This window comes from Mya arenaria, chromosome 4, assembly GCF_026914265.1.
Source record: "Mya arenaria isolate MELC-2E11 chromosome 4, ASM2691426v1".
NCBI classification, from domain to species: Eukaryota; Metazoa; Mollusca; class Bivalvia; order Myida; family Myidae; genus Mya; species Mya arenaria.
Window position 1 is genome coordinate 26,615,592 of NC_069125.1, and position 7,804 is coordinate 26,623,395.

Sequence of the window (7,804 nt, forward strand, 5' to 3'; positions counted from 1 at the left end):
TTGGATATCTTTGAAGAGGTGACCATGACTAGCTTGGATATCTTTGAAGAGGTGATAATGACTACCTGGGATATCTTTGAAGAGGTGCTCATGTCTACCTGGGATATCTTTGAAGAGTTGATCAAGACTACCTGGGATATTTTTGAAGAGGTGATCATGACTACCTTGACTATCTTTGAAGAGGTGCTCATGACTACCTGGGATATCTTTGAAGAGGTGATCATGACTACCTGGGATATCTTTGAAGAGGTGATCATGACTACCTTAGATATCTTTGAAGAGATGCTCATGACTTCCTGGGATATCTTTGAAGAGGTGCTCATGTCTACCTGGGATATCTTTGAAGAGTTGATCAAGACTACCTGGGATATCTTTGAAGTGTTAATCATGACTACCTGAAGGTGGTATAAATAAACCATCTGCTCGGTGCAAAATTGAAAAATTCTTTCAATCATGCCTAAGGCAGCCTTTATACATGTAACAGAGGCTTTTTCTAGCTTCCTGCTGAGCTGATAAGGATAGTAGTAATCACTTAATACAAGAAATCAACATTTTTAAATGCTTTATTTGAAATCATAATAAAAATCCATTCAAAAAAGTGCTGACACAACAATGTGACAAATGTTCTGGACTGGGCTACAGTAAATGAACATAGATGCATCTTGATGAACCTACTGGTTCCAATGAACTATTGAAAGTTTATAGGCAAAAGCTATATGTATTACATTTGAAAACAACAGTTACCTTGTTGGCTTAACATGGAGCTTTAAGTAAAAACCTTAGGGATACAATATTTAATATAAATGGTCAAAAAAGTTTTTTGTTTCAACTAACTTCTCCATATAAATAGGGTAGGTCAATATGCCTTTTTCTATTTTATTTTTAGAGTCGGGGTTCTGTACCCAAACTACCTATACCAGGGTATATCACCATTCTATTTTTTTAAGATAAACAAGAGCTGTCATAGGACAGTGCCATCAACTATGTGCCACTTTGTCTTAGAAATAAATACAATAATGATGAAATATGTGGCTGTCAAATGCAGTATAAAACAGTCAAAATTAAAAGTAAGCAAGAAATGCTGCAATGCAACAAAAACAGATTTTCAATGATTGACAGACAAACATAATTAATTACCCTTTGTTGAGTGAATAGGTTTCAATAGGTTTTTTTTTTTTTTTGTAATGGTGACCTTGATACTATGGGCCCCAAATGCAATCCAATGATAGGTCTTTATAAGCTCTTCCTATATACTAAGTTTGGTCACTATATGTCAACGCTAACTAGTTATTCAGTACTAACTAGTGTTTGAAAATCAGACTCCATTTGCTATCGATAATCAAATTGAATCAAAACAAGCATTTCGATTTACTATCGGACAATAATCGAACGTTCATAATATCTGTAAGGAATACATTCTTTATACATACATGTAGTATCATCATGATCATTTAGATGGTTTGACTTGGAATCAGTATGTGTGATGCTATAGTCATGCCTTGGCAACAGTAAGTAAATTTTATTAATCTTTTCCTGTCTTTAATAACTAAATGAAAAACCATAACAACACAACACATACTTAATAATTGCACATCAATTGCAAAAAGTCATCTTTGTATTTTATCAATGTAAAAAAATATTCAATATTTGTAAATCAGCTTAACATTCAATAACCTGTTATATTGAACATATCATTAGAATATCTAAATTTCATAAAACTTCCACCAAAAAAGTAAACTAGTTAATTACAAACGAAACCAAAAAAGGTTTCAAAAACAGAATGCATCCCGCCGGGATCCCCGGTATTCACAGGTATGACCAGACCCACTACACTATAGAGACAGCTTATAGAAGAAGGTTTTATGAAATATATAAACAATTAAAAACAATTTATAATTTTGGGAGAGTTTGTAAGGTATTAAGCACAAGTGTTTACATTCACCGCATTTGTGTAAGAGAGTGACACCCTTCTTAAAATGAATACAACAAGAATTTACATGAAAGAAAAAATGACATTAACTCAAGTTTTACCACAAAACAAAACATACGTAGTTACAGGAAGTAACATTAGTGACATTGATTTTGGACAACCACTATCGATTGTCGCCGACATAGTACCGGTATTGTCAGTCACGATTAATCAATAGTACTTGGTAATCATCACTAGTACTAACCATTTTTCTATTTATATTATTAGGGACCTTGACCTTGATCCTAGGAGCCGCAAATGTAATCCCATGTAAAATCTCAATAAACTCTACCTTTATACCAAGTTTGGTCACTCTCTGTCAAACTTAACTAAAATTATAAGGTACCATAGGTGTATTTGATGTTGTCCTCCTGCTGACCAGCCCACAAAACAATGTCATTTCATAACCAGGTTTCACTTCACAGTGAAAACCTGGTTAGAAATATAAAATGTGCCTATCAAAACCTTGAACCGGACGCCAACAGCAACACTGGGGCAAGTAGAAAAGCCTCCTTATTCTTCCAATAGTCAAGCTTAACATGGTCAAAATTTAACATGTTCACTAAAAAAGCACATTCTTTAGAAAATAAAGAAAACAATTACACACTACAGCAAAAGGTGTAGGGTCCGAGGAAAAAATAGTGATCAGTCAGGTTAGTGGAAACAAACAACAACAAAATTCACACAGAGGGCTATTTTAAAAGTTAGTCAAATATGACTGCATTGTAACCATTTATTGTTCATTTAACTAATTAAGACCAATACCTGTCAGTATATGCAAAGATCTTGCAAATAATGTGGTTAAAAAGCATCAAAGAGAATACATCTGTACATAATGCTATTTTAGTTAAAAAGATACTTGTGCTAATTTACACACGCTGAACATTAACTCCAACCAACAATTGCACAATGCAATAGTACATGCACTCATTAAACAAATAAATACATTTAAACAAAAGATGTTTAAAGACATTGTGCTAGATTAAAGAAGGCATATATCAGCAATGACTGCAATATTGACCTTTTGACCTAATGATCATAAAGGATAATCGACTGGTCAAGTCAAATATACTAAAAATGTATTAACTGTCTGAGATATAAAACACAAAGAATGTTTTACTTACAGCATTAACAGTGACTTTGAACTACTGATTTCAAAAACAAGCAGGAATTGATGTAAGAGGGGGATGATTAAGGGCACAACCTTTTGACACACGCCCATCCCTCAGAGACGAAAATGATACAGTTTTAAATGTTTGCAGTGGGGTTCAGGGAAATTTTAAACAAACCACGTTTGAAATGTTGCATATTTAGCCCATTTTATTACCTTTTTTTGATATTGACATAATAAGTACCCCTGCTGAATCAGCTAGTGGTTGTATGCTGTTTAAGTGCAAACTAACACAAAGTTACAAGGTCCTCAAACAAATAACTGTTATTAACATTTTTCATAACACTGAATGATGGATGTAACCTTAACCAGTGAATAAATTTAACAGGTTTAATAACATGTAAATGGAAAACTTATTATATAATTATGCAAAAACATTGGCTCTGAAACCTAATATATCATACGGTCTTTATGTCGGCCTATCTCGTATACATGCGCTAAAGGGTTAAAGCTGCTCTCTCACAGCCGGATCGACCAATTTGACATCTTTTTTGTATTGGAATGATGTATTTTGTGATAGATGTCTGGAAAACAGTGATAATTATATATGATTGCTAACAAAAGATCAGATCATGTTTTTTTTTAATTTCCAACTGGAAATCAATGTTTTATGGCTACAAGAGTTACTAATACGCTTTAAGAAAAAAAATCAGCAGTTTTTCACACAATTGAGATCTGTTCTATTGTTTAATCTTAAATAATTTAAATTGAAGGATGGTTCTGAGACAAAACATGCAAAATAATGTAAAAACTGTAGAGTGCAGCTGTAATGTACATTCTTAAAGTCAACAACACAAACCTTTGTTCCTGATTGCTGTAAAAAGTGTTACAAAAATGACAAGGCTGAAACAAGATAAGATAAAAAATGACCCGAATTTGTGATGGTCAAGTTTTTGACACAAAGCCTATCAGTATTTATAGTTACGTACACAAATAATGATTTGCAATGCTAATTAACAAGCTCTAGCTAAATTTCAGCAGGACCCTGTTAATATGCATTGGAGTGATAGCAATCACTAAATATTAATGGTCTTAGGTCAAAGAATTCAAGAGTCATTGTGCAGATTAACCACAGTTTGCCATGACCTTCACCTTTGACCAACAAACTCAAAATACAATACTGGTCATGTTCTGGTCAAAGATATCCTACCATTAATGTTTCATGGTCTAAGGTCAACCTACAAAATGTATTATTAAGATATTTAAAAAATAAAATGCGTCTGTTTGTAAATCATTAACACAAAGCAGCGCAAAAGAGGTCTTTTATATCACAGATTCTCTGCAAGGTAAGCTAAGGTAATTCCATCCAAAGAGCTTGCAAACTGTCAACAGCCTGTTGAAGAGATTGTCCTGAGAGGAACAATCCTGGGGATTCATTCACTTCCTTCTGAGTTGAGATGTTTCAAACTGACAGCCTGCAATTTCAATGTACATATTTAAAAACAGTTTATATTCGCAGTGACTTTTTATGTTTATTTTTTACCTTAAAGCTGCACTCTCACAGATTTACCATATTTACAACTTTTTTATTTTTTGTCTTGGAAAGAGCAAATTTTTGCGTAAATATCTGCAAACTAATGATATAAGATTGCTGACAAAATATCAGAGCGCAGATTTGCATATTTCCGTTAGAAAATTAATACTTTATGGCTAAAACCGTGACTGACAGTTTAAGAAAAATGCATAAAACATGATTTTTTTAACTTAAATATAAAAATCTGCAATCTATTTTTTGTCAGCAGTCTTATATCACTGGTTTCCATGGACTTTCGCCAAAAAATGGCTCATTCCAAGACAAAAAATAAAAACGTTCAATCCGTGAGAGTGCAGCTTTAAGTGATGATACATTAAATGTTGCCCATATATTATTTAATGATTAAACAAACTATCATTAACAGTAATCTTACAGGTATGAAGCTATGGCTTTTACAGCATTTCAAAGAAAACACATTCATGAAACAAATGATAAAATTGACTTTGTCTGTATATAATTATTTATAACAATGTTTAAAAAGTTTATTATTTTTAGTTTTAATTACAGAAATGTTGATGCTGAGGACTTGGAAAGGTTTAATCTCACCCAAGGTAAGAGGTGCAGATTGTATGCATCCATAGGCCTACTGCAGGTGTCAGTCTGTATATGTTGTCATGGCTGCTACTGAGATCATGGACTCAATGGTGTGGTCAACTGTTGGTCCAAGCAGGATATACCTACCACCACTGAGACAGGCTCTGGATAAATGGCAGGCAAAGGTCCATGACCAGCTCCTAATAGCATTAATAATTCATAGTATGAGATGCATTGTTTATTAAACATGTACATGGGTATATAATTTTTGTTCTCACTCATCAACTCAATGCTCTTTAAATCATTGTTTTTATTTCAATTCTGTACTTGTGTATAAGACCTGTACTTGTGTATGGACATTTCTTTTAAGCGTGGCAGAAACAATAAATGTGGTGTCATACAAAATTACAAACACAAAGCACAGTCTTACCAGTTGGCTTTTCAACATGGTTCGATCTTGAACTCTTCTACATTCCAGAAGCAAGCTGGTGTAGACAGACTGCACAGCACACACTTTATGGTGATAGTGGTGGTGGCCATTTTGTGCTAGTGTGCTTCTAGTGTCTTTTTGAACCAATTCTACTAAAAAAATAAAAAAATAAATGAACATCTGTCAATTGACTTCCTACAGTGCATAAGAAAGTCACCTATTTAGAGTTATCACCAGTATAGAGACATATGGTCACTTGTTAAACTACAGCGCTTTAGAACGTGTCCCTCAACTATGATCACCAGTATAAAAGCTATATGGTCAACTGTCAAACTACAGTGCTTTAGAATGGGTCCCTCAACTATGAACACCTATATAGAGATATATGGCCAGTTGTCAAACTACAGTGCTTTAGAACGGGACCCAATACCATGGACACCAGTATAGATCGAGGTATATGGCCAGTTGTCAAAGTAGAGTGCTTTAGAACGGGTCCCTTAACTATGAACACCAGTATGGAGGTATATGGCAAGTTGTCAAATACAGTGCTTTAGAAAGGGTCCCAATACTATGGACACCAGTATAGAGATATATGGCCAGTTGTCAAAGTACAGTGCATTAGAATGGGTCCCTTAACTATGAACACCAGTAAAGAGGTATATAGCCAGTTGTCTAACTACAGTGCTTAAGAAAGGGTATTAATACTATAGACACCAGTATAGAGGTATATGGCCAGTTGTCAAAGTACAGTGCTTTAGAACGGGTCCCAATACTATGGACACCAGTCTAGATATATGGCTAGTTGTCAAAGTACAGTGCTTAGAAAGGGTCCCTTAACTATGAACAGCAGTATAGAGATATATGGTCAGTTGTCTAACTACAGTGCTTTAGAACGGGTCTTAATACTATGGACACCAGTATAGAGGTATATGGCTAGTTGTCAAAGTACAGTGCTTAGAACGGGTCCCAATACTATGGACACCAGTATAGAGATATATGGCCACTTGTCAAACTACACTGATTTAGAACGGATTCCAATACTATGGACACCAGTATAGAGGTATATGGCCAGTTGTCAAACTACACTGCTTTAGAACGGGTCCCTTAACTATGAACAGCAGTATAGAGATATATGGTCAGTTGTCTAACTACAGTGCTTTAGAACGGGTCTTAATACTATGGACACCAGTATAGAGGTATATGGCTAGTTGTCAAAAGTACAGTGCTTCAGAACGGGTCCCAATACTATGGACACCAGTATAGAGGTATATGGCCAGTTGTCAAACTACAGTGCTTTAGAACGGGTCCCTTATCTATGGACACCAGTATAGAGGTATATGGCTAGTTGTCAAAGTACAGTGCTTTAGAACGGGTCCCTTATCTATGGACACTAGTATAGAGATATATGGTCAGTTGTCTAACTACAGTGCTTTAGATTGGGTCACTCAACTATGAACACCAGTATAGAGATATATGGCCAGTTGTCAAACTACAGTGCTTAAGAACGTGTCCCTCAACTATGAACAAGAGTATAGCGAGATATATGGCCAATTGTCAGACTAGTGCTTTAGAACATGATTACTAGCTATGGTCACTTGTACAGAGATAAAGGCTGGTTGTCTCACCACATTTCGTTTATATTTATTTTTATAGTCCCCTTTACTTAGTGTACTATATTTTAAGTGTATGCTGGGAGTAGGATCATTATTGGTCACAGGTGTATGGCAAAATACAGTGCAGTCTTCTTTGCATAACTTGCATCAATTAAATAACAGTTTAACACATATTAAACAGAAAATGCTCAATACCATTATTTCCAAAGTTCTTCGAACTTTAGTCTGTCACATACTGCACATTATCTCTCAGTTCCGACTGTTTGATTTCTTTGAAAACATCCTCTAAATTGTTACTAACTCAGCATCTTGTAGTTGTAAAACATGTAAATAAACAACTACACAGATATCTATGACGTTATTTTATAAACGGGCACCTGCTTAAATCCGTCTTGTCGTTTGTCAAAATCAACACTGTATCCTAAATGTACGACCAATGAAAACGCTTCTTGCATTTAAGGACATTAGACTGGTACCCTTATTCTCTTTTCTACAAAAAGAGACCGGTATCAGCTAAACCGGGTGCCCGTCGTGCAATCGAAAAGTATTAGGA

General features: G+C 34.8%; 1 long non-coding RNA gene across 1 annotated transcript; it reads right to left on the bottom strand.

The window, feature by feature from the left end:
* Window positions 1–555: 555 nt before the first annotated feature.
* Window positions 556–7,587, bottom strand: LOC128231909 (uncharacterized). The gene is made up of 4 exons (XR_008260462.1): window positions 7,447–7,587; window positions 5,639–5,790; window positions 5,221–5,408; window positions 556–4,555 (listed from the first exon to the last, which is right to left on the bottom strand). It is a non-coding gene; the product is annotated as an uncharacterized LOC128231909 (long non-coding RNA).
* Between the last annotated feature and the right edge of the window lie 217 nt (window positions 7,588–7,804).